At 60.1% G+C, this 27130-nt stretch overlaps 1 protein-coding gene across 7 annotated transcripts in view; it reads right to left on the bottom strand.

Annotated features, from left to right (window-relative positions):
- HDAC4 (histone deacetylase 4) overlaps positions 1–26096 on the bottom strand; it is a 175969-nt gene extending 149873 nt beyond the window's left edge. For all 7 annotated transcript variants that reach the window (XM_037069313.1, XM_037069317.1, XM_037069316.1 and 4 more), the window contains exon 1: positions 25971–26096. The gene's annotated coding sequence lies outside the window, so the exon portion shown is untranslated. The remainder of the gene's footprint in view (positions 1–25970) is intronic.
- Between the last annotated feature and the right edge of the window lie 1034 nt (positions 26097–27130).

Here is a 27130-nt window from a genome sequence, read left to right as displayed (position 1 = left end):
GTTTATACCTTCCTTCAAATAATAAAGCATAATACACTAAAAATGTTGTGTATTTTCTCCCATATTTAGTATTAAAACGGCTGCACAAAAAATCCACCCATTTTGATAAGTTTTTTTAAATGCACACTGACACGACAGCTGTCACAACACAATCTAACAAAACAGTTTCAAAACAAATACAAAATGAACCTTTTGGCCAACCCAATAGATGGCCTGTTTGCAAAGCCTTGCAAATCTCAGATGGCTCTTCACCCAAGTCACCCCTGGGCTGCGTGTGAAAGTTGCAGACTGCCCCCCCCCCCGTCGGTGCACACTGCTGCACCCTCTGCGCTGTGGACACGCCCAGAGGTGGGGCAGGGCTTCCTCCCAGGGCGCTCTGGGGGCTGACGGCGCTGCACTTGCTGTCGTTCCTGGACTCTGTCTAGATCGGGCCGGACTGTGTTAACCTCGAAACGCAGAGATGCTTTCAGACGACGTAGGTATGCTCGGTTTCCCTGCCGGCCTCTCTGCGTGGGCAGCGCCCCTCTGCAGCGCGCTGACGGTCACTTGGCTAACAGGCTCTGGCTTCTCCAGGGGTCCCCAGATGTCTGGCTGGGCTCACTCCGTCACCACAGCACGCCCACCCTGGGTCCTTTTCACACAGGCACCTCTGCAGGCCTGTTCTCCACACGATGACTAGACTCCTCACAGCTTGTACTGCAGGCTTAAACCTGACTGCCCATCCCCAGCCACTTCCCTTACAGCTCGGCCCTTCTCTCGTTCCCCCTCTGATTCCCTCCTCACACGCTTCTGCCCGTGTGCGGGGTCACATCTTCTCCTAGCCAGGCTTGTGAAATCCGTTCTCTGACGTCGGCAGCAAATCACTTTCGGAGGCAAGTTCACCTCCTGCAGTTCAGAGCAGGTCCCTTCCCACATCCCGGACACCTTTCTGAGGCCCTCAAATGAGAACAGCTTTGGCCCAGGCTGGGCTCTGCCCAAACACCGTGCCCCCTGCCCTACTACATGTGTCCACCGTGATGCTGGTTAGGGGCCTTCTCTGGGCTCTGCTCTGGCAGCTGACAAGCTGTTGACTCTCAAGTGCATGGTGAACCCGGGGTAAAGCTACCTTCCGAGGCGCAGAGACTGAAAACACTGGGCCGGCCGATCTGCACGGGGCTGGTCCTTGAGGCGGAGGGGCAGCCCGGCCCGCTGGACACGCAGCTCTACACAGAGGTGGGCGGAGCCTTGGAAACAGGAACCACAGATGTAAACTTGAAAGTCTCCTCTTAGGTTGACTTTCTGAGAGAGAACTGTCTAAAACAAGAACAATAATGTACTGAGCAGCTTACATCATAGGGACTCAGAAAACATGTGGAAAACAACCCAGAACGAAAGCACTGGAGGAGCACCACCGTGTCCCCACCCTGGACACGGAGCGCGGTGTGAAGCAGCCACTTAGGTTCTTGCTAACGTGCCAATAAAAAATAACACAATCATTAGAAATAATCCAAAGGCAGACAGGGCATAGAAAAAACAAAAAGCCGTGACGAACAGAAAGAGGGCAGCTATAAGCCGACTGCATCGGTCACCATGTCAATGGCCTGCCCCGCCCCATGGGTCAGGGGAAAAGAGACCCCACTCGGACAGAGTCCGACAGGATGACGCAGGGCAGGGCGACATGGGCTCAGAGAGGGGCCGAGTCTGACGCGGGGCTGTCGACCTTCCCCAGCTCTGCAGGCCTGCAAAGAGTCTGTTTTCAGGATGAAGATAGAAACAGATGACGAGGAACACGTGGGAAAGGTGTACCACGCAAGTGCCAATCAAAAGGAAGCTGTCGCCGTCAGCGGAACACAAGGCAGGGGGCGCGACAGCAGGGCTCTGGCCTGGGTCGGCGTCAGCGTCACGAGGGCGAGGGCTCAACCATCGAGAGGACGTGACGACAACATTCAAACACAGAAGAACAGAGCCCCCACTGGGAAAAACTCAGCGGAACTGTGAGGAGAAAGGAACAGACGCGCCGCCAGAGCTGACACTCCAACACCTGCTGTCCGCTGCCGTTCGAACACGCAGACAAGCAGCACACCAAAAAGAACAGGACAGCACCGTCGAGGCGTTCACAGGACGCTCGTAAACAAGCGAGCACACATTCCCCACATTCTTCTCAAAGCACGCGGAGCACTCACCGAGACGGACGGCTCTGGGGCCGTACAACGAGTCTCAGTAAATGTTAAAGGACTCGAGTCCAGCCTCACAAATGTGTTCTCTGACTAAAGCGAAATTAAGGTAGACGTCAAGCACAGAAAGATACCTGGAAATCTCCAGGTATCGGGAAACTGACGCACTTCCTGGGCAGAGGAAAAATTGAAACACAAACCAGAGTCTCTGAAGTGAGGCCCTGGATGGAAATGAACACACGGCCTATCACAATGTGCGTGGCAGGGGGACACTCGGGGCCACCGGGCGCTGGCCCTACCGACGCAGGTCTCAGCCAGTGCCTCCAGGTGCCGCCTGGAGGAATGCACAGGGCAAATCCGAAACGAGCCAAAAGGAGCGGACACCGGTGTGATGGAAAAGAGGGGAAAAGGCGCTTCTCTGCGACCCTAGCTGAGCTCGTGAGAAGGCGCGGAGGAGACGGGCGGTGTCAGAGTCAGAGGTCACCGCCATGGGCCCTATGGGTACTGGGCGAGGAGCATGGAATGCCGCCACCACGGTTCCTGCCGAAACCATGACACTCCCAAGGAAGCCAGCAGATGCCTCCTGGACGCACAGGGCAGAGCTCACCCAGGGCCGGCACCGGCCAGGCATCTGCCGGGCGCAGGACCACCGGACACCCGCTGCTGCTCTGCTCCCGCCTCCCCTTTCTCTTGGACGCATTTGCCAGAACCGCACTGTGCAGGCGAGCCGCCGCGTCCCGCGGCTCTGTGTGGCCAACCCCGTGCCCCCACGAGCACAGGCTCAGGGTGTGCGCGGGTCCTTCGCGGTACGGTCCGACGCCACCGCCGCTCTTTCCTTGTGGGCCACGAGGAGCTTCCCGCTCTGCTCCTCTGTGCACCCTCCTTTTTAAAGTGTCCTTTACTGTCCTGGAATCAACTGCTTCTCCGGGAGCCCTGTCCCTTTCCCTGGAGCGGAGGCAACCTGTGCTGCTGCGGGCCCCCCAGCAGGCAGTGCGCAGGCACCCACCTCTCCCGCCTCCAGGTCCGTGTCCAGCCGTGGGTCTGCGTCTCTAAAATCCGGAGCAGGCAGGGACGCCTCCGAGGGCAACCCCACGTGACAGGGCACCTCTCACCCGCCACACCCCCCCCCGGGGTCCGGCCTGCGCCTGCCAGCAGCCTTGGCTCTCATGTCTCCAGTGTGTTTCCTTGTGTGTCCAACGCCAGTGCAGAGCCGCTGACCCACCCAGGCAAGCAGCCCCTTCCCCCAGCAGCCCAGCCCGCCGGGCCCGGGCCTCTCTGCCACCCACCGCGGCCCAGCGGGCGGTGCACCGGTGCCAGCACTTGAGTCACTGTGAGTGTTTGCATTTCGTCGGGTGCCCCCACGTCCTGGCTGCGTTTAACTGTTTGTGTATTTTTGGATATATGAAGAGTTACAAATTTTGTTTCAGTGGGAAAAAAATATGTTCATGTTGATATTTGCAATTTAAATTTAAGGTTTCAGTTTTGATGTAAATTTCTCTTCCTTTAAAAAAAATTCCTGTGTCACGGGCACCTCAAACATGCAGGAAGTAAACGGGGGCGTGGGGGGCCCCCCGACACTGGCCCTGACCGGCACCCGTGCCCGTGTGTCTCCTTCCACATGCTCTGAAATGCCCCAAATTCACATGCACGGTTGTGAAAGTTTGGGGGGCATCTGTGTAACCCTTACCCTTGTGAGCTTTTTCTTACTTTTAAGTGTATTACCAAACTAGTCAGAAATAAATATCATTGCTATAATGCATTCGGAAGCCGGTTCTGTTAGGAAACAGTCGGTTTGTCACTATAGTGAATCCTCCAAACTGTGGGACACAGAAGCTTGGAGGGTGTCGGAGCAGGACAGAGTCTGGGGTGGGCTCCGGGGCAGGCTAAGAAATAGCACCAACCAGCACATGGAGGGCTCCCCTGCAGAGCCGGGGCTCGGTCCCTGAATGAGCACACCCTCCCACACAGCCCACAGGTGGCCCCAGCCGCCCCTGGTAAAGGCTGTCTCAGACCCAGGTGGTGCCGAGGCCCACGGCCTCCCGAGAGGAAGGCCTGGGGGCTGGGGGCTGGAGAAGCAGCAACAGATCACCCGGAATACCGTGGGCCCAGACCAGGAGGCTAAAGCACCAGTTCCAGATGGGTGCCCAGCCGGGGAACCCTGGTTTCTAGAAGCAAGTAACGAGAACGCAGCGTGCGAACCCACGGAGGTGAGAGCCCAGGTTCCAGGTGCTGGTCTCTCTGAACAAAGGTGCACCTGCCAGGGGTCCGTGGTTACGAGCCACAGAAACCAGCTGGGCAGACAAAGGAACCTCCCAGAAGAAACGGGCGATCTGGAGAGGCCCCAGAGGGGTCCTGTGCAGAGGTCATGGGCAGCCCCGCAGGGACCTTGTCCGAGACTCATTCCCAACAGCTGCATCTGCGGGGCTGTGGGTGTCACAGCGCTTGGCCAGGGCAGGACACCTTGACCAGCAGACCCACCGTGGTGACTCTAACAGGAAAGGGGTCGTTCCTGAGGAAAGCAAAGAGCTGGCCAGGGGAGGAAGGAATGGGACTGGGTGGACAAACGCCACTGAGAGCCACGACCCGGTGACCCCAGCACCAAGGCCAGGCTGCAGACGTGCTCTGTGGGGCTGCAAAGGCGACTCCCTGTAGCCTGGACAACCCAAGCCTCCCCAGTTGCCAGTTCCCCCACAGTACCCGCGGGTGGGATGGCGTTTGTGCTGGCTGTCGGATGGACGTCTGCCTCCTGTGGATCGGCCCTGAGCTCCCAAGACCCCATGGCCCAGCCTGGGAGACAGCCCTGGCCTGCAGGGCATCGAGGCCCTGCATCGCCAGAGGGAGCTGCACGACCTCGAGCCGGTCTCTGCCTTCTGGAAAATACTGGGTTCCTTAAAGTGGACGCCCTGCAGTGTTTTCGGCAACTCACCGCAGGGCAAAGGCTCGGGGGCAAAAGCAGCTGGGAACACCAAGGTCTCCAGACCGGCTCACAGACGAGTCCCCAGCAAAGAAGCTGTGACCTTCCCATGACGTTCCCCCCGGGAACCCTGGCCTCTCACCTCATGGGCTCACTCCCCGAGCCTGTCTCCCCGGAAAGGCTGAGCGCCCAGCCAGCAGTCCCCCTCGCCCCCACCCCTGCTGTCTTCCCTCAAAGCTCCTGACACTGGATTATGTACAGAGGAGAGTGCACACCTCCTGGTTCACTCTGTCACGGTCAGTGCTGCCCCGGGCGACGGCGGCACTTGCAGCCCTGCCAGACCCCTGTGGTGTGACGCACAGCCCAGCAGGCAGGCGACAAAGGTGCGTTGAATGAGAGGGGCTTCTGAAAAGGTCCCGTGTGCACCTCAGGAATCAGCTCCGAAGGGGCTGAGGTCCCAAGCGAACTGCAAACACGGTGGCTCAACACCTCCGGGCGGTGACAGGAAGGGACTTACTGGGGCCACGTCTAGACTCCTGGTGAAGGTGGCGGTGCAGGTGAAGCCGCTGGCCTCCTTGTTCCACCGCATCAAAGTCACAACTGAGACGCAGAACAGCCAGCACTCAGAGCCATCAGAAATGGTGCCGGATGGAGGTCCCGTACCTATGGAACTCGAGAAGAAACCACTTCGAGGCTGGTGAGGCGGGGGGACGCAGACCGGGCTGCTCCCACACCCCCTGGGGCAGGCAGGGGTCAGAAGGGGTGTCTCGGGAGCGAGACCCCCCCCAGCCCAGGGTTCCAGCACCAGGAAGGTAAGTCCCCACAACGTCTGGCTGCCAAAACCAGCGGGGATTGAGGCTGTGGAAGACAGAAAGTGCTGGAATCCCAGGCGGTTCCTCTCAAAGGGCCCACACGTGGTCTTACTGGACTCACCCCATCTGTGAACCACATCTGATGCAGAAGATTCCAGAACTCCAAAAGCATGTAGCCTCAGGAAGCCTCGGCCTCAGAGGACAGGCTACGGACAGAGCGACAGGTGATAAACACCTGGCTACAGAAGGAATTTGCATGTTTTAATGAAAGTGGGGGGACAGAGCAGCAAAGTCAGGAACTCGCCACTTCACAGCCGAAACCTGAGACGCCTGACCGAGAAAGCAATGCCACCAAACTCTGGGACCCGGTCTGAGAGGACAGCGCTTGGTAACACCGCCCGACGGGTCCGAGCACAGTCCCTGCCCCCACGTGGGACAGCAGCACCCCCTTGGGCGGAGGCCCCTGAACAGCCCATGCAATACACACAGTGTGAAAGCATACTGGAGAGCTGACATCCAAGTAAGACAGGAAACGTGGGGACACAGCTCCTTCTGCGCTGACGGAAACACCCAAGGACTCCACTGACAGCAGGTCACGCCTCCGCCAAGGACACACGCAGCACGTTGCACCGAGACACCAGGGATCACAGGAGCTCGAGGTTCCAGGAGCCTTCACGCCGCCTCACAAACGACACCGACTCCTGCATCTGCGCGTCTCCAGCCACAGCGAACACTCCTGACAAACGCGGGCGAGCGCAGGACATGGGACTCGAAGCACAGCTGCCGTCATGGCTGCGCTCTCCCCCGGTTTACGGCACGCGCCTCGCGCCCACGTCTGGGGCGGCCAGCCGCAGAGAAGGGCCTGCAATTCTGATTCACAGGCCCCTTTGAAAGGGGGCCCGGTCACCCCGCTAATCAGGCCGTCTCTGACACAGAGCGTGTTTACACGAAGACATCACTGTCTTTCTTTTTACTTCCGTTCCACACAGGAGCAGCGAAACCAAATGCGTCAGTCACTATGGCTACAGTATGTGCTGATACCTCCCCCTCCAAGGGTCTGAGTCTAGGATCACCTACAGTTCTTCCTCCCTACAGCTGTCCTGGGGAATTTTAGTTGACCTAATTTCATGGAATAAACCATAAACCCTCCAAAGAGTGAAAGTATTATCATTATAAATCCTTAAGAGAACACACTTTTTAGAATCTTATTAAGTGACCACAGAGAATGTGGCAGACAGCAAGGAGGACACATTTGCCCGCTGACCGCAACCTTCCACATCCCATCACATGGGCAAAAATGACCATAGCTCAAAGTCCACGTCTCCCCTCCATGTCCTCGGCCTGCCAGGCTGGTGGGCAAGACCACACAGCCTCTGGCACCCCAAGGCAGGAGGAAGCAAGCCAGTCACCAGCAGAAGGCACCACGGGCCTTCCCTGAAGGGGAAGGCCAGGAGGTCCCCTCTCATCCCTGGCAGTCACCAGCCTGTTGGAGATGCCGGCCAGAGCAACACGGCAGGAAAAAGAAATGGAGGGCACTGGCACTGAAGCAGAACGCACTGCTTCACTTGCAGACAATACGCCCTGCACACAGAAAACTCAGAACGGTCTGCTGATGGCTGGCAGACTCCTAAGTGCACCTCACAAATCACTAGGCACAAGGTCGATATACAATAGGCTACTTTATCCCCACACACCAGCAACAAACAGAAAATGAGACACCCTTGACAACAGCATGCAGTACCAGCACATCAGCAAACACCCTGTTTTGGTAGGCCCAAATCTACCAAAAGCTGTGTAAGAACTTAATACATCAAACTATGAGATATTAGAAGTGAAATCAAAGGTCTAGATAAATGAAGAACTATACCCTGTGCGTGGACTGGAGGAAGTCCAGTGTGATTAAAACATCGGTGTTCCCCAAATTAACTGGTGGTCAGTGCAATCTCAGTCAGATCCCACCAGAATTTCCTCAAAAACTGACAAGAAGCCCTGGCTGGCGTAGCTCAGTGGACTGAGCGTGGGCTTCGAACCAAAGGGTAACGGTTTGATTCCCAGTCAGGGCACATGCCTGGGTTGTGGGCCGGTCCCCAGTGGGGGCCATGTGAGAGGCAACCACACACTGATGTTTCTCTCCCTCTCTTTCTCCTTCCCTTTCCCTCTCTCTAAAGGAAAAACAATAATAATAAAAAAGAGATTTTAAAAAACCTAACAAGTAAACCGTGCACTTACACAACGTGCAGAAGACTAGCACAGCCGTCCTAGGAAAGACCCGGAGGACTCACTCCACTAAACCTCAGGGCTTCTCACATGCCTGTGTGCCTTAGACACTGGTATGAGACTGGATAAGTCCAACAAGAAACAGAACACCCCGGAACTCGGCCAGCACAAACCCAGCCATGTGGCCAGAGACCAGGCTGCCCTCCCACCCGCAGGGAAGCAGGCCGGGGGCCGGGCCTGCCGCTGCCTTCTCACAGACGTGCAAGCCTCGACCCACCTTCAGGAATACTAGTGACCACCCAGCCGAGCCTGGAGGGCAGCACGGAGGAAGACCTGCAGGCATCAAAGGTTCTTAAATAGAGTTTTAAATCTTCTTGTGAGGCATTGAGCACGAGGGGGAAGAAAACGACATATTATTTTCTGTATCCAACTCAGAACTGTGGTTTGTCAAATGCCCAGTTTAAGAGTAAAAATGCAGCGCAGAGCACAGGAGAAGTTAATCTGCCCAAAATACATCCTGCAAAGGACCAGGATCCCAGCTGGCAGAGAGACCGCTGTGCCCTGGTCCGGGCCCCCCAACCCCTGGGGTGGCTATGCAACTCAGTACACTGCACAACAATGAAAGCGAGGAGACGCCGGTGCCTCCCACCGAGGAAGTGGCCTCACGGAAAGTCAGCTGCCACGAGTCAGCCCCTCCCAGCAGACACCCCCTCCTCACATTCTGGGGAGCGGCCAGCAGTCACTGACCAGCGCAGCGTCCCCTCGCAGGCCAGCCTGGGCCGCACTGCAGCAGGGCCGAGCACAGTCTTGCTTGTCAATGATTCTTCTTCCAAACGTCACCTCCTCTCTCCTCACATCCTGCCCCTGAACGCAGTCCCCTTTAACGTCTGCTCCACACACTCAGGAGGTGTCACGAGACAACTGCCCTGGGCCTGCGCCTGTCCCACCAGCGCAGGTCTGACACCATCTGCTCACTGCAGCAGCAGCTCGTGTGCCCTCGGCAGGGCACTGGCCCCATCGGCCACCAGCCCCAGGGGTTCTCCCCATGGGAGCCGCCAGCTGTCTGGGGGCCCGCGCTCTCCCAGGGGTGCAGTTGAGGTCCGAGAGGCACAGGGCAGACCCCCTAAAGCGAGCACTCAAGTCCTGCAGGCTGAGCCTAGCCCCAGGTTCCTCCCCATCTACACCACTGACATGTCCCCCACCTATGTCACCCAGAGTAAGGTGCTGGCCCTGGCAGAACGTCCCTGGAGCTGAGCGCAGGGGGCCCAGCTGCCATCTCCTCACACAGGGCAGAGCTTACCGTGTGTCTGGGCAGGTGCCGGGGCGTGGTAGAGGTCCCAGCGCACAGAGGCAGAGACTCCAGGAGAGGGACCTGCCTTGGGGCAGGTGTCCAGCAGAGACACTGCCCCCCGCTGTGCCTTTAAGCTCTGAGCAGGGGTGCTACCTTCAGATAAGTTGCCTGAGAACCAGACCCGCCCAGGTCTGACTCATCCTAAGAACCTCTGATCTCCTCTGGAAAAGGAAGTTCTATGGAAATCAAAATGCCTAGTCTCCAAACTCTCCTTGTCTCGCAGAAACACTGTGGAAGAAGCAGAGTGTCGGATGGCAGTGGTCACTGCAGGGAAACCGGCCCAGAGCAGCACCGAGGTCAGGTAAGGCCCAGCACCCTCTGCCCCGGCAGCAGCAGGGGCACCAGAGGGGACACGCAGCTCCCACAGCTGCCCCCGCCACAGATCTAGCCAGGCCACCGCCCGTGTGCCACGCAGCTACTGAGTCAGCCAGGCGAGGCGGCCCCTGGCCCCCTAGTCACTGGCAGCAGCCCTGGGCTGCACGTTGCCCGGAGGGGACTAGCGGGCAGACCCAGGGTGTCAGGGTGCCGGGGCTGGGAGGAAGACAAAGCAATCAGAAGCAGGCAGTAGGGGCCAGGGGTCAGGGACGAACTCTGACCAGGCGACAACTGACCAGGAAGAGCCAGGGAGGGAGGAAGCCCTGGGAACCTGGGGAGTGAGGATCCAGTCCCATGTCTCATTGCCCCCAGCCCCTCCTTCCTTAGGAGTGCACCTGCCGCTCACACACCTGGGCAGAGTCAGGTGGTGGGGCCTCAGGTCACACTGCCTTTCAACAGCAAGAAACAAATGGACCCCCTGCAGACTTCCACCTCTGTGCAGGGACCCGGGACGCATCTCCTCCCCTTTCCAAAGGAAAAGACCCCCACCCCAGTGGCCCCACCCCCACCCCCTGCAGCCTGCCCACCCACTGCGCACTCTCGAGAGCCCTCAGCCCACGCTGACGCACACAGAACCCAACAGTGTGTTCGTTGCGTGGGACGTTCGCTCAGTGTTCAAATGCACACACACTTCGTAGCGCACACACAGGCATGGTTACTATCTGAGCGAGCGCCTTTTCTGTTAGCGTTAGCCAGCGCTGGCGGCCAGCAGGGCACGGAGGGCAGCCCTGGGCCTCTCAGAGCCAGCCCCCTCCCACAGCCAGCGGACCGGGACGTGCCGCACAGGGTCGCTGGTGCAAGGTGGCTGGGCTGCCAGCAGAGGCGTGGTGGTGCGGGCTCACTCCACAGCACCCAGCACCTCCCACCAGCTAAGTTTTACGTGCCATGTTTCCCGCCATGACAAAAATAGTTTTTAAAGTTAGACATACACACACTCCAGCACACTCTCCTTCTGCCCTGCAGTTGGCCTCCCTTCTTTGTCCCCCAACTGGGCAGACACGTGTGGAGCGTCCTTCTCCACTTGGCCTTGCCACCGGGGGCCAGGAGACAAGGCACCGCACCCATTCAAACTTTCTCGGAGCTCAGCAGCCACTGCCCAAGTCCCAGTGCGCCGGCACCTCCAGGAAGTGGCGGAGCAAGCAAGGGTCCGTGTTGCAATAGCTGGGGAAAACGACTGGAAATGACTGAACTAACACCCTGCCCCATCACACTCAGCAGGATGTTTAAAGTGTGCTTGTGGTCAGGAGCTGTCCCCCAAACACGTGACTGCCATGCACTGAGGTATCGAAGGAAACAGATTCTAGGAATCGGCAACAAGGACCCCGCTTCCCATTCCTTGATTCCTAGAGCATCACGCTGAGAACACGCAGAGCGCGTGCTGGGAGACGCACGGCTCTGCATGGCACCGGCTTAGCCTGTCCTGAAAATGCAATCCACAGTTCAGCTGGCTCCTCTCCTCTCGTACAGCTGCTCCGCCCCTCCGCCACCTCCCGCTGCACCCGCACGTGGACCCAGGCCTAGCTAGGAAGCCCTGAGTTCCGGGCACTGAAGCCCATTTTCCCAGTCAGGACGAGAAAGGGAGAGGAGATAACAAAGGTAGATTCTATCCAAATGCAAACAAAGTAAATGAAAGCTGACTTCACCTCCTCCCCCAGCTGGTACCTGACGCCTGTCCCAGGGAGGTTTTGAAGTCACTGTTTGAGCTGCGAGACTGTGCAGGGGAACCAGACCTAGCCTGGTCCAAGTGCCATGTGGCTCACTGAGGTGCTGAAACTCAGGCTCGAGTTCTGCCCACCGTGACAACAGGGTGTCAGCCTCCGAGCCAGTGACAGCAAAATCGCCCTGAAGGAAAACCCCTGACGCAGCCTCCACCCCTCTGAAAGGGCACCTCCCGAAGCCGGCACCACTGCTCGAGTCCGCAGGGCTCACACACCCCAACCCCCAAGACCGCCTCTCTGGCTGCCCACAGGAGGACCCCTGGCCCCTCGGGCCCCCAACAGGGCAGACGATGCAAATCGCACAGAGCCCTGCAGGGGACAGGCTCTGATGTCACCCACAGTGCCCTGGACCTCCTCGGGCCACTGACGGAGGCACAGAATCACACCGACACTAGCTGGTTTCCGGAGCTAGGCAGGGCATGCACCCACGGAACAGATTAAAATTAGGCACCCTAATTACTAGACTGTCACAGAAAAAGCCGGAAAGACCTTTTCTGTAAAAATGAATAAAGTGACGGATTTCTCTATTTGCTTGCATTGTGATACACAACCTATTTCTTATTATCAAGGCAGTCATTAAAAAGTGCTGTTGCCACATATGCAAATTAAGTTATTAGTATTTTTCCCAATTACAGTAACTGATTATTTGTATTGCTGATCTATTCTCCCAATCTCCTTCCTTTAATATTAAAGCGATTGGAGAAAACGCTTTAATAAGAGACACTCTTGGGCAACACAGAGCAGCGACTTCCCTTCTCTCCCCTCGGATCCTGTCACTGCAGCCCCCACCCCCACCCCCTGAGAGGACTTGATTGGTCACGCAGGGCCAGACGCCCCCCCCCAGTGGGAGCTTCCTGGCCTAGGAGGACACGCCTGTTTCCTGGGGCACCAACCCAGCAGCACAGGTGAGGCGCCAGCACCTCCACCACCCCCAACCCCATCTGCCCACACCCCAGGCACCGACCCCCCACCCCGGACCCCCCCACCCCCATGAAGGTCACAGCCCCCGGGCAGACCTTTGTCTTGTCATTCACACATCAGCTCTGGGGGCCAATCCTCTGCAAGCCAACTTCCTGCCTGTGGGTCAGGGCTCAGAAGGGGGACACAGGCTGGCTGTCCCTGCCTGGTGCCTGGGGCCAGCCCTGCAAGGCAGATGAGATGGAGCGGTGGCTGGGGCCCCGGGGCCGACACCAGTGTCCCCACGCCTGGCTGCTATGAGAACCAGAGAAACTCAGAGAAGCGCACAGTCCTCAGGGAAATGACAAAGAAAAGGTCCTTTTCCAAATCCACAAACTGACAGACCGACTTCCCGACAGGCGGTTACAAAGCATTCCTTCCTGGAGCAGGTGACCAAGCACCACCAGGCCGCGAGTTCGTGGCGCAACTGCCAGACGCGGAGCCCAGACGCGCAGCAGGACTGCTGAGGCCGAGCGGCCCGCGGCGCAGGAGGGAGAACTAAGGGTGCGTGGCAAGGCTGAGGCCACGCAGGCCCGCAGAGTGCCCAGGACAGCCTGCTCTGGGGCACAGCAGGGAAGAAACCTCTCAGAGCTGCTGCTGCAGGGTGCCGGGCCAGTGACCCCAGCTCCCTAGTCCGAGGGCACCGTGAGCCCGAGTGCAGCGACAGACAGAGATGCCCACTGCCCGCAGGCCACAGGGCATCCAGGGAGCCTCTTCCTCACACCCCCTCCTTGGCCCAGGCACCTCGACCTTGCCGCCCAGCCTCCTGTGCTGCTGCGGTCACCGAGGCCCCCCTGCCGTGGGAGGAAGGCCTCTTCCTCATCCTCACCCTCTGCTGCAGGCCTCCCGGGGATCCCTGGGCCTCAGCTCCCCTCAGCCTGAGGCCTCCCAACCTCGTCCCATCGGAGCCTGCAAGGAAATGGGCTTGCACTCTGCACGCTGCGCCGGGGGCTGCTTTGAGCACTGAGTGGGGTGCAAGGACTTAAGGAAATGGGGCTGGGGCTGGGACAGGCAGTGGGGGGCTCCGCCTCCGCCCGGCCCCTGGGGTAGGTGCCAGGAGGCAGAGGAGCCACCGGGACAAGGCCCACAGGTGCCAGCTGCTTCTTGTGCCGCAGCCTCAAGCAATGAGAAGCCATGCAGCTCCCACAGCTCAGGGGGGTCTGGGCAAGGCAACAGCCCGGCCCCGTTTCTTCGGAGTCTGCTCTGGGGCTAAGGAGCGGGTGTGGCACAGCAGGGCTCAGAGACCCTGACTGTGGCCTGCTTCACTTCTCACCACGAGGCACAGACATGGTCCCAGCAGGGACTCCCAGGAGGCTGTGAGCACACCCTCGTCACTAAGGAATGGGAAGGGGGCCCCTGGGCCACTTCTCCTGCTGTGGACCTGGAACCGCCCCCACTCCGGCTCCCACTTCAGTAAAGCCTGGGGCCAGAGAACCCAGTCAGAAAATCAGCAGGCCCCTGCAGCCGGCCAAAGGACACAGAGGAGGAGTCTGGTGGGGGCAGACCCACAGATGAGACAGGGGGCCTGACTGCTATTCCAGACAACGGGGGGCTTGCCATCTGGGGTCTGGGGGCAGCCAGGAGAGGAGGAGGGCCAACAGCACGGGGCCTGGGGCGGGCATGCAAGGGGCACGGCTCAGGGAGACTGTGGGCGCAGCCCTGACCACATCCATGGGCATCCAGGCTGCAGGCACCAGCCCAAGTGTGAGAAGAAGGGATCAGAGGGGCATCATCGTGAGGAGTAAAGGCCAGAGAAGGGGGGGGGGGCACCACCACTGCCAAGCCAGAGTGTTCTGCCACTACAGGAGCCGTGTGACAGAGGTCCCAGGCCACGCCCTGAAGGTCCTACTGGTGGGGTGAGGGGTGCAGTGGAAGAAGGGGGAGCCCTTCCCTGGAAGGGCCTGGAAGAGGAGTGCCGCCCGAGGAGGCAGGCCCCTGGGTGCCCGGGGAGGGGGGGCAGGGGGCAGGCCTAGGGCCTGGATGACTGGCTGAGTGACAGGCTAGAGCCCTCTCCTGGATAGTGTGAACGCGCCTCCGGAGTGGCAGCGCCCTGGAAGGCCACAGCACTGTGGAACGAGACCTGTCCGCACACCAGCGTCAAGGGCACCTGCTGGACCTCCACAAGGAGCCCCAACCAGAGTCCAAAAGGGGAGCACGTGCCCTAGGGGCTGCGGGGAGGCTGGCTGCAGCTGTCCGGGCCCAACCCAACCTGTGGCCCCTCGGACAGGTCAATGGCCCGACTCCCACGTGAGAAGCCACTGTCCTGCCGTCCTGAGGAAGCCAAACTCGTCAGGACTAAGATGCTGAGGGTCCACGCCCAGAGGTGAGGCTGCGCAGAGGGGGCTTTCCTCACACCAACTGTCCTCGGATGCGCCTCATTCCAGAAACCCCGTTGTTCCCCATTCAGCCATGCGCAGAGTGGCTGTAATCAGCCCTCCGGGACCTGAGAGAGAGGGGCAGGCTTTCGCTCTTCCTTCAGGCCACCATGGGTGCACACGCACCTGTGTGCACTGCCGTGTGTGCGCACGCCCTGTGCACACCTGTGTGCGAACATGTGCTGCCCTGGATGAGCACACCCTGTGCGCGGAGGGCGCATCTGTCAGGGGTGTGGGGAGCACTAGCCAGGGCAGTGCGTCCACAGCCGCGCTGGCTGAGGAGGGAGAGGAGGACCCTGGTAGCAGGTGTCCTGGGTGAGGTCACTGCCCCGCCTGGGGGCACAGGGAATGCAAGCAGGGGTGGCTCCCAAGGGAAGCAGAAGGGTAGGAACCTCGTCCCGCACACCCAGACCAAGAGACCACCTAAAGCCTAGTCCCAACGTACGGGCTGCTGGTTCCTCACTGTCCAGCTGTGCCCCAGCCAGCAGGTGCCACAAGGCCAGCCACCACTAACAGCAACATGACCTCCAGGAGAGCCTCCCCCGCCCAGCCAGTGAGAGGCCCCGGCCTCCCTGAGAAGGAAAGCCTCAGGGTGGGGAAGGCGAGGTCTGAGGGTCTCTCCTCTCCCTCTGGCTGGGATGGCCTCCACACAGGGGCACGTGCAAGATGCAGGCCCAGCCCCGCACCACCCCTACACCACCCAGCCCTCCGACCCAGAACACATCCCGGAACGAGCGTGGACAGCTGTGCCGCACGTCCCCACCTGTGCAAAAGGAGAGACAGGCAGGGGCTCAGGCCCAGCGAGCACCCGTGACCCACCTGCTTCTGCTTTGGTGTCAGCAGGGAGTGAGTGAGGGTCTCTGAGCTGCAGGGCTGCAGAAGGACCCACAGCAGGACTCAGTACCGCACGGCACCCAGTATTGCAGAGACCCAGCAGAATGCAGCTGGGCGGGGTCCACCCAGCCTGCGGGCCCCTGAACATAAGGCAGGGCAGCAGCATTTCCTCGCCCCATGCTGGGCAGGTCCAGGAGCTGGGCCATAGCCTCCTTATCTTGATCCTGACAGCAGGTGTCCCCAGAGGAAATCCTCACGCCCACTCTGCAGGTGGGAAGACTGAGTGAGGCACAGAAAAGCTGGGTAACTGACCACTTACACACTGGGGGGCTGTGAAGCCCAGATTTTTAGCCCATGTTTCTGATCCCAAAGCACATCCCTTCCTACGCAGCCCATGCCTGCGAAGAGGCAGATGGACTGAGGGGGTTTCCGGAACTGCCAGACTTGTACTCGCCCTTCTCAGGATACCCTCAGCACCTGCCCCCTCCGCATGGGGCATGGGTGCTTCCCAGTGCACCCTCAGACAGTTGCCTTGGTCCCCTTGGGGTCCCCACATGCACAGCCCTGAGGGCCGCGGGACTGGGCAGGGAAGCTGACTCCACAACCAGCTGCTAGAAGACACTGAACCACTCAGCACATTCTGTGCCCCTAGCCACAGTGACAGTTCAGAGGTGACAGGTGGCCCAAAGCAAACGAAGCAGAGTGAACCCAAGACTTTTGTTGGGACAAAGATACTCTCCTTCCTGGTGCCATGAACTAGCAGGTGCACAGCCCTGAGGGCAGCCGGCAGGACCCTCTTAGGACCAGAAGGCAACTCTCCCAAAACAGGGGAAGAAACAAGCCCGTCTCGGTGACGGCCTGGAGGAGCTGGATCAAGCCGTACCTTGGCTCCTTCACTTGCACTTTCCCAAAAAGCAAACCAGTCAGTTCCCGGCAGAGTGCTCTCTGAACCTGCCATGGAGGATCCTCGCTGATGCAGAGCTACCGGAAACACCCTCCGGCTCAGGGCTGAGAGCCACGCACACAGACGTTCCCTTAGGGTGTCTTTCCCACCACCCAAGGAGGGCTGACCTGGTCTCCTGCCTCCACGCCCTCCACTCACCAGAGGTTGTCGGTCCTATGACACAGTCACAGCTGCCCCTGCACACACACCCACAGGGCACAGCACCCAGTCTCTCGGATCTCTAACTCCCAGGCCTGTCGCCCCCAGAACCCAAGCACCCAGGCCATGCAGATTCCCTCCAGCCACGGCTGCCTCGGGGAGCGGCCTTCCATCGTGCCATCATGGGAGGGACGAACGCTCTGTCCCTGACGCTGCCTGCTGGCACATGAGAAAGAACAGAAGGGAAGCGGGGCAGGGACACCTGCAGCCAGCTCTGTGGCACACGGCCAGTGTCCGGGACACCAGGGAGTGCGACGGCGTGAAGACCCGGCAGAGAGTCTCCCTCACGCCAGCACACAGTCACCCTTGGGGCCAGGGCCCGCAGTCACCCTGGCCTAGGGACGCATCACACCTCGGCCAAGCCAGGCCCAGCGGGACAGCACGACCACAGGCAGCCTGTGTGCAGGACACAGAGCCGAGACCCCGCAGACGACGGCACACCATACGCTGTGCAAGGTGCCGCTGAGGTTCCGAGAACGGGTCTCCTAACGCAGCACCGGCGAGGACGAGGCAGAAGACTCACTCCCAAGTGAGGCCCTTCAGGGAGGCACTCGCCCAGCTGGACTTGAGCACACAGATGCGGGCAGGGACGCTCTGAGCTGGCACAGGGGCCTCTGGGGGCAGAGGCCCGGCTCCCTCCCACCGCCCAGCAGACCGAAGGCAACCAGAGACCTGCCCTCGGAGAAGGGTGGGGAAGGGCAGAGCCTCAGGGAGTGGCCCCAGCTCAGCACCCCCTTTCCGCCCCCCCCCCCCGCGGCTCCCAGGAAGAAGCCCATCTCCCACCCTACAGACAGGACTCGCAGCAGCAAGGCGACACCAGACAGCCAATGGGGTTGCAGCAGTGGGGCGGGGGTCTCTACCCAGCTGGGCCTCGACACCCACGGGCAGCCTCGGCCCCTGGAGCCATGGGAAGGTAAGATGTCCGCAGCACGGACACCCTCCTGGACGAGACAGGCAAGTCAGCGCCACAGTGAGCAGAGCCTGCACCTCCGCCCTCTGTTCCGAGCCCGCCAAGGGGCCCTAAGTCGGAGAAAGAAAGCTCGGGGAAGGGCAGAGCCCACTGCGCGCCTCTCTGCCCCTTCAGCTCCGTCCTCAGCTTCATTAAAGAATTCTGAAAATAATAGCTTCCCCCAAAGGCAGCCCACACTTGGCTCAGTGCTGCGCATTCTGACGCAGAAGGACATTCTTCTTCGGGCTATGAGCCGGGACACATTTCACACTGTTGTTTGCTAGCTAACTCCTCGTCCCGAAGGGCTGGTCGCTGTGAGCCCGGGGAGGGGCCGGGGATGACCTGGATGCTCCACCCCAGCAGGGGGGATGTGGGGGGAGGTGGCTCCCGAGCGTTGTGGGCCAGGAGGCCACTTCCGGCTGTCCAGAGCAAGGCGGGTCGCCAGCCCACACACCCTCAGCCACCTGGAGAAGAAAGAGCAGTTAGGAGTTAAGAGGTGGCAGGGGGGCTGGCGCCCAGGCCGACAGTGCAGGGTGGGTCCCTGCAGCCTCCACGATCAAGGCGAACACCCGATTTGGAGGAGGCGCCCTCTGGAGACCAAACCTGGGACTAAAGTGCCCCAGTGCTGTATCCCTGGACATGTCCCTCCAACCCCTAGGTCAGGGGTGGGGGGGGGTGCGGCTCAGGGGGGCTCAGAATTACGACCCAGCCCTTAGGCTAGCAAAGAAAGGTTTTCCAAAGAACGGGGACTGAAACCATCCATTACGACCTTTTCAGTGCAAAATCGGCCATCAATTGATGTCAGAGTGGGTCTGAGTCCACTGCAGTGCCTGCCACCCAGAGTGGCCACACTCCCAGCACTTGTTAATTAACCGCCGCCTGTGCCAGTGGGCGGCACGGCCCTCCTGGTGGTCGAGGCCCTGGTGGATGACTGTACCTCCCTGGGTGTCCACAGCCCCAAAGGTGGGGTGGGGCAGGGTGAGGACCCGCCCCCTCAGAACTCTCTAAGCCCTTCACCCTGGCAGGTCTCCAGCACCAGTCCTGAGGGGACGGCCACGCGCTCCGCTGACCTGCTCACGGAGCCTCGTGTCAGGCAGACCTGCCAGGTCCCACTTTCTGCCATGACACTCAAGAGACGCCCTGCAGGGGGCCAAGGCGGGCCGCAATCAGCTGTTGACTCCAGATGCACAAATCAAACAGCTGGATTAGAAGCTGCTCGGGTCCTTTCCAGAATGTTCTCTAGAATGACTCCCAGGGCATTCAGGTCCTGACAGCCACGCCAAGGAGCCCGGGACCTAGAAGGCAGCTCTCAGTGACACTGGCTGAAGGAAGATCGGACAGAGACAGCTACCTCCCATCAGGCTGAGGCCACCCTGGAGCCCTTAGTGACAGCGTCATGGTCGCCCCATGTGCCCCAGAGACAGCTGGCCATGCACCCCCAGTCCCTGACCCCATTCCCTCCGACAGGGACAGGACCCCTGCTGGGAAACAGAAGGAACAGAAGTTGTGCGCGAGGGGCAGCAGGGGCTTGGCAGAGGTGAGCCTGCCCGCCAGCCCTCTGGCCCCCGGGCCCTCAGAGCTGGCCAGCACCCAGCCATGACAGCCCCGCTGCCCCGCAGCGGCCCACAGCTCTGGCTGAAAAGCAACCCCACGTTCGCAGCCCGGCTTCAGCCATCCCACCCAATGGGCCCTGGCCCAGCCTCGAGGCCTGGGGCACCTGCGTGTGTGCCCTCTTCCTCCCCAGCCCCCCAGAGCCTGAGCTCCTTGCAGGCAGGGACCAGGTCCCCGCCAGGGACTCAGGTCACAGGACCTTCGAGTGCCTCTGCCACTGAGTCCCCCCATGAGGAGCACTTCTCTGTCCCTTCACTGTTTACTTGGGGCTGTGTGCAGGCCTAAGATTGGCCAAATAACCACCGTCCAATGAAAAGCTCCAGGAAGCATGCCCAGTGCCCGCAGCACCACCCCGCAGCGAAGAGAGGCCACGGGGGTCACAGAACCGCTCTCGGGCCTGGAGAAGGCAATCCAGCAACAGGAACCAGAGAGCAGCGGTGCCCCAGGGGCGGGGATGCAGTTCCGTGACCGCTGCACACGCCCACTCGGAAGGCTGCCGCGGCTCTCAGGCCCTGGAACTGATTTATTGTTTCAAGCACAAACATCAATCCAACAAAAGCACTTGACTCAAAGAGGGACTACTTCGTCCACAACAGTAAACTCACGCAGCCCAGCATTCGAGTTTTTAAAAAGAGCAGACTCCGGAACGTTTACAGGCACAACCAGGTTAAGGCATCATACTGAAATTGGGAGGCTAAATAAGAAATGACCAAACAGTAACTCCAAAGGGAACACATGAGAAGGTGCCATGAGTAAAAGCGTGGTCGGCCACCCAGAACCCTGGAGCCGGCTAAGGACCGGCGTGTGCACTCCCCCCAGCCCGGGGGCTCAGCACCCATCAGCTACTTGACAGCTGTGTGCCAGGGGCCCTGCCTCCTCCTGCTCCTCGCCGGGTCGCAGGGCCCACTGCACTTGTATTTATGGCATCTCCTTAAAAGCAGACCACCTCCAAACCCCGAGACTCCCAGACTGAGGCTGGAGGGGACAGACAAATGCACAGTACAGGCAGGGCCCAGAGGGTTGCAGGGCCCGAGGGCCAGACCTGGACCAGGCTCTCTCCCCCAGGGCCCACTCAAGCCCTTCCCTCAGCCACGCACTCGGTCACGGTCACTCACGGAACACCTGCTGCCAGTCCCTGGCCCAGGCCAGGTGGGAGGCCCTCAGGCCTTACCCAGCGAGTAAGAGAGGTGACACTGACCCACTGATGTGACGACAAGCTATTGAGATTGCACAGCTGGACCCTGTTCGGAAGGAGAAAAGACGTCAGGGTTAGCGCAGTAGGGGGACCAAAGGCTGAGCGTGAATTGGGGGTGGGAACGAGGGGGATGATGAGAAGTAGTTCCAAGAAGTAAAAGAGCGTGTGCAAAGGCCCTGGGGCCACAGGGGTGTGCAGAGAGCCAGGCAGCCAGGAGGGAGAGGCCACAGCTCAGCCGGACAGCCCTGTGCCAGCAGAAGAGGCTGGTGGACAGAGGCCCACAGCAGACAGACCTCCTCCTGGTCCTCAGAACAAGGAGCCACGACAGGGCCAGAGTGAGGGAAGGCAGGTCTGCTTCTCGTCTGGACCACTTAGGAGACCGTGTGCAGCACAGACTGTGCTGGACACACCCAGGCCAGGGAGGCCGGCTCTCTGCTCCGAGAGCTCACGAGCTAGTCAGAGAAACAAACCCCTGAATTCTTCTGATGCTAAGCATGTTTACCCCGTCCCGGGACCTGGTTTTTCTCCTCCACAGACAAGCAGGGTTGTTTCTCCCTCGATGAAAATATCTGCTTTCTTTTTTAAAGTATTGCATGCTTATAGCAAAGAGTTATACAAATACCACTGTACATAAAATGGCTATCAAAGTCCCTCACAGCCCATTTCCTGGAGACCCCCAAAGGACCACCATTATCACTTCAGAGACCCAAGTACTTTAAAGAAGGAGGGCCCTGGGTACCGCTCAGGCTTCGCTTTCCTAACACCCTGCCCTCTGTGGCCCGGAGCCAGACTCCCCCGGGGCCAGACTCCCCCGGGGCCAGACTTCCCCGGGGCCGAGGCCCCACGACGTCTTTCACAGGCATCGCCTCTGTAGATAGCGCGGCAGAATGGGCTGTGCAGTCCTGGCCGTGCAACGCCCATCGCTTTCTCTCCTGAGAGAGACACTCCAGCCAGCAGAACCGCTGGGCAAGGAGAATGACCACCCGCAATTGGACGCAGACGACTGTGCCAGAGGGTAACTACGGAATCTCGACGACGTGCTCTCCACGGGGCAGGTAACAACCACCGACACTCTCGTCCTGCCCATGACACGCAGGCCCTGTTCTGGGCACCGTGGGGATATTAACTGACTTCCACTCCTCGAAAACCACAGAAGAGAGAAGCTGTCACCATCACCACCAGCAGGGGTTACGGAAACGGGCCCTTCGCTCACTGGGCAACACAAAGGGGCCCGCCGTCCAGCTAAACGCCCTCATCAGTGAACCCCCGTGACCCCCGTGGTTCGAGCACTTTGCTCCTCGGGCCACAGGGAGGCAGACTGTTGTGGGCTGGTCCCTGAGAGCCCTGGCCACGCCAACAGGAGCACCCCTGGACGCCGTCTCTTCCACTGCCCCTTAACCTCGCTTACGGAGTCTTTTGCCAGAGAGAATTTTCTTTAATTCTTACAGAGTTAAATCTTAACATTTTTTCTTCAAGATTGCTAGCTTGGTATTATAAAAATATATTAAATCAGTGGTTTTCCAAAGTTTTAGGTCCTTGGAGAGCTTTCTTCCAATGAAACCTTCCACGGGGGTCCCCCAGGCAGACAGAGGGCCGTGGGCTCCGGGTGTCGCCCACCACTCTCGCCTGCCCCGGGCAACCTCGGGGCCTATCCAAGCACACCAGGCAACCACTGCAGCCCGACGGCTCACTGAGGCCCCCAAGCTCTTTGGCCCACACAGGGCAGCAGACGCCCCGACAGAGCCAGAGCCGCCGGCAGCACGCTGCTGCCGCTCGGTGTCCGCTGAGACAGCGCCAACACCAGCGAGCACGACGCCGAGCCCACAGAGGTGTTCCACACAGCTATCTCCTCCGAGAAGCCATGCTCCCCTACACTGAGCTTCGTCTTCAAGACCGTCCCCGGCCCGGAAGTAGAAGCACGAGGAGAGGCCGGCACTGGGGATGTGGCTCGGCATGGGGTAGCAGATGCCACATCTTCACCTCTGTCTCAGGTCCCTCCCCTGCCAACTGGGGACAGAGAGGCAGACACCTCACGGGCTGTGAGGAGAGAAGTGGGGTCTACGTGGCACGTGGCCCCAGTGGATGCTCACTGAACGTCAGCTGCTGGGCTGTGTGAGCATGAGGGTCTCCTCCCAGGAAACGCCCTCTGGCTTCTGAACTGGCTGATGCAGACACTGATCTGTCCNGTCCCCCCCCCCCCCCCCCCCGGTTCTAAAGGAAGTCACCATGAAGGTGACCTGCGTAGGGCCCTGCACCTTCCTTCCAGGAGGTGAGAAGGAGGCACATCGGGAAAGATGGGCAGCAGAGAGGCCCTGAGCCGCTGCAGACGCCACGCCCCCAGGGCTCCCTGAACAAGCCCACACAGCCCTCCTCCCCACCCACGGAGGCTGCGGAAGAAAAACATGACCTTATGAGAAGAGCTCACGGTTGCTACTTCAGCAACCTGCCCCCCCACCCCCGAACGAGTCACCCTATAAACACCCATCAGCAAGGTCTGCTAACAGCAGCACTTGTGACACCCGGCCCCTCATCTGATCTGACCCAGATGATGCTATGCCTTCCTCTAAGGTCAAGGCCAAAAAGCGCTGAGCCCACTGCAGTCCACAGCATATGCTGACCATCTGAGGTCAAAACGAAGAGCCCCTCCAAATTCAATCCCTGCCCCCCATGTCAGGACCAAGGTAGGGGCTGCGACCAGTGGGACAAGGACTTGCCCTGCAGCCACAGCAGCGGCGACAGGGGGGCCCAGCTGCTCAGGCCACAGAGTCAGGTTCCGAAGCCCAAGCTCCCTCGGGGACCTGGCGCCCTGATCCCCGGCTGCACAGCCGAGGATTCTGGTCCAGGGCCCCCAAGGCCGCACAGCCACGGCTGGCAGCCTCCTGGCAGCGACAGTTGCCCTCCCTCCCCTGCGCTGGCCGCCTCCCTGCATCAGGTATTAATCTACTACTCACGGCAGCTTCCGAGCCACGAAAGCCCAGCCGTTTTCAATAGAGAACGGTATGGGCGGATTCTACAGGAGTGACGAAATGTTTCTTCAGCTCTGGCAATTAGGACGGCACAAAGTCCCCTCTCCCCTGGTGCCACCCCCAACATCAAAGGATGAGAATTCAAAGCCATTCATGCTGCATTGAAACCTCACAATGAAGCTGGAAAATGGAAGTCGATTACTGGGCATAAATATGCAGTAGTTAAAAGGAAAGAGTTATAACGAAATTAAACTGCAGCAACCCCACAACGTGTGGAAACTTCCAGAACTAGAGTCTTCCCAGTGAACACCAGGAGAGGCACCCTCCAAGAGCAGGCTCTGACCACCGACAGTCAGGATCAGCCTCCAGCTGCATGGGTAGGGGTGGCACACTCTGTCCGTCTTGCTACAGTAACAGCCCCCCGGGCCTCGGAGAACATGGCATTTGGAGGTCTTTATTCTGCACAGCTGTGAAGCTGCTGACCACAGAACATTCTCTCTGGCTCAGGGCTGCAAAGGCCACATCTGTCCTTGGTCCCTAGGCCTTCCAGGCCTGTGAGCTGTCCAATCACCCACCCCCTCCAACCATCGCCCCGCCCCGCCCCCCGGGGGGCTCTCCTGCAGCCAGGGCCCAGGCAGGAGACAGAACCCTAAAGAGGGCAGTGTGACACCCGCCTGCGGCAGAAACCCTGCTCCTTTTCTGATTGATCACTGCTCTTTTCAGGAAGGCATTTGATCTTTAAAATAAAAGCCCAGAACCCAGAAGGCTGCAGAAGTCGTACAATGTGACAGGGTGTGCGTGTTTTTAAAGCAGGAAAACACTTCCCTCCCACACAAATGTGAGTTCTAGGGAGAGATGCCGCAGACCCGAGTGAGTAGACTAGCTGGGAAAGCTGGATCAGTCTTATAAATAGACAACTGAACACAGATTTTAGAATTCTGAGAAGCTACCTGAAAAAAAAATTCAATCTCACATATTTTCGATATCCCAAACTCCATTCTGATGAAACTTCTAGCAGGGTGGCATTTTGCATTTCCAATGATAATAGAGTAATTGTGTTGCCATAGTTACAGCAAAATTCTGCAATAACTTTTGTTGCTTTGCAATCCCCGTCATGTATATTTGTGTACAAGCAGCTGAGTTTCCTTAATTCAATGTCTCTCCCTCTCCCCAGTCACCAACCACCAACCCTCCTGGCTAAATTGTGAAACCGCCACCACCACAGCCAGTCCTTCGCCAAACGCACGGAATTATCAGAAGCAATTAAAACTCCAGGTAACCACGACCATGGGACGGAAGAAAAAGTGAAACCGGGCCCAGGTGCAAACCCACCAGCACTGCCCCCTCCCGCTGGGCTGGCGCGGGGAGGGTGTTTACATGTTTTCTCCCAGACCTTCCATGCTTAGGTGGTTTGTGGGAATAAACAGAAAAGCCCGGGTGGAGGGGAGAGGAAGCGAAGAAACTGCCAGGCCCTTCCCTCCCGCGCCAGGGGCAGGCAGCGCGGCTTGCAGCAAGCAGCGAGGTAGGTCTCTACAGTCGTGCAATTAGGATTTAGTTAAGAAAGTCATTAGTTTTAAAATAACTTAAGTTTAATTTCTACAACGCTTTATTTGAAAATTGTGTCACTGCAGGTCAATTTACAACATGCAATAAAAAAAACACTTATATCAGCTGCTGCAAGTTATTACAAATTTCTGATGTGCACTAAATGAGTACACTGGGTTCCACCCCCGGCCTTTCAACGGATCCGCACGATCTCCCGCTGTAACAGTGTCAAATAATTCAACGTTAAATATAAATACGAGATAATTTGCTTGTAATTCCATAGTGTGTTTTGGCAACGCCGGAAGACGGGGCTCACAGCCTCCGGGCAGGACCGGCCCCATCTCAGCCGGTGCAAACCCTGCGGACACCCGCTCGGGGTCTCGGGCCGGGTCACCCACGCGGCGCGACGGCGCACCCCACGCCGCGGGCCCCGGGAGAGACGTTTTTCTGCAAACTCACAGCCCTGACAAAGTTACATAAACGACGCCCGCCGGGCTCGGGGAGCCCCCGGCCCACCTGCCGAGGGCTCGGCCTGGCCGGGCGGCGGGGACGCCCCGCGACCCCAAAGGCCAGCGGCTGGCCCGGCCCGGCCTCTCCCGGCCCCAGCGAGCAGCCGTCGTCGCTCTTCGGCTGCAGGGAAAGGTCCAGCCCGGCTCCGGCTCCGGAACCCCCGCGCTGGGCGGCGCGCGGCCTGGGCTCACCGGCCGGGGCCGGACTGGGCCGGGGGCGCGGACCCGGCGTCCACCTGCCGGGCCGGGCAGCGGGCGGGGAGCGTGGAGGCCGGCGGCCTGCCGGCGGCGGCGGACAATGGCCCGGGAACGGGCCGGTGCGCTTACCGCGGCGGCGGGCGGGGAGGCGGCGGCGGCGGACGCTCCGAGCCGCATCTCCTCAGCCTGCGCCGCCACCACCACCGCCGGCGGCGAGCGGGCGGGCGGGCGCTCGGGCGGCGGCGACAGCGGGGACGCGGCCGCGGCGCGCCGGGCCCAGGCGGCTGAGGCGGCGGCGCGAGCGGGCGGGCGGCGGGCGGGCGCGCGGGCTCGGGCGCGGGCGGCGGCGGGGACGGTGCTCCGCAGCGGCGGCCCCACAACCTCCCCTCCTCATTCACAAAAAATTGACCCACGTTGAACCATGATGCTGCTCCCCCCTCCGGCACCTAACCTGGTTCTGATAGGCCAGGCCCAACGCCCGTCAGCCGCCGAGGCCTCGCCCCCTCACCGAAGACTCTGCAACCGTTGGCTGCAGGAACCTTGCATCACCTCCCCTCTCGGGCCCCTCCCTCCTGCCCGGTTTCTAATGAAGAGCTCGTCAATTACGGCTCGGCCCCGCCCTCCGTCCGCCCAGCCTGAGCGCCCGGTCGCCCTTCCATTGGTTCTCTGACATTCAGGGTCCAGCCCCGTCTGCTCCCGCCCCTCGTCCAGCAGCTGCCAACCGCCAGGCCAGAAGCCTTAGGAACTGCAGAGATGCTCCACCCCTGCCCGCCTTCCCCCACATGTCCTGTACCCTATTGGCTGCCGGAGCTGCCAATCCTAGAGGGCGGAGCGACCGAAGGACGCTCCAGGCGCCAGCCGCTGGGGCATTTCGCCGTTCTGAAAGCGCATAGAGATAGTTCGGGTAGTGAGTGTAAACACTGGCCTTCGCCCTGGTCATTCCCTCTCCGCAGCCCCAAAGAGCTATCCCGCGCCGGCCCAGCGGACACAAGCGCGTGCCTGCGCGCCTAGCGGGCTCACGCCGGAGTTGGGGCTGAGGCGGAGAGCCTGCGGGGCCTGGCCACAGCCTCCATTTTGGGTACTGGCAGGGGTCACGTGCTGCTTGCTGCCTGCTCCCAGATTCGCTGGGGCGGTGGGAAGGGGTAGCGCGCAGGCGCGGCGGGACCCGCCCTGCCCCGCGGCGGGAACGCGGTCCGAACGCTGGGCCCCAGTCGGTGGGCCTTCCCGGCGGGCGCGGAGCTGGCCGATCGCGCCTGCGCCGACGGGACAGGGCCTGGCCGCCAGAGATG

The sequence above is a fragment of the Sturnira hondurensis genome, unplaced genomic scaffold, assembly GCF_014824575.4.
Source record: "Sturnira hondurensis isolate 20B ecotype Veracruz unplaced genomic scaffold, ASM1482457v3 Scaffold0018493, whole genome shotgun sequence".
NCBI lineage: Eukaryota > Metazoa > Chordata > Mammalia > Chiroptera > Phyllostomidae > Sturnira > Sturnira hondurensis.
The sequence above is the reverse complement of the archived record's forward strand: the minus strand, read 5'-3'. Positions and strand labels throughout refer to the sequence as shown.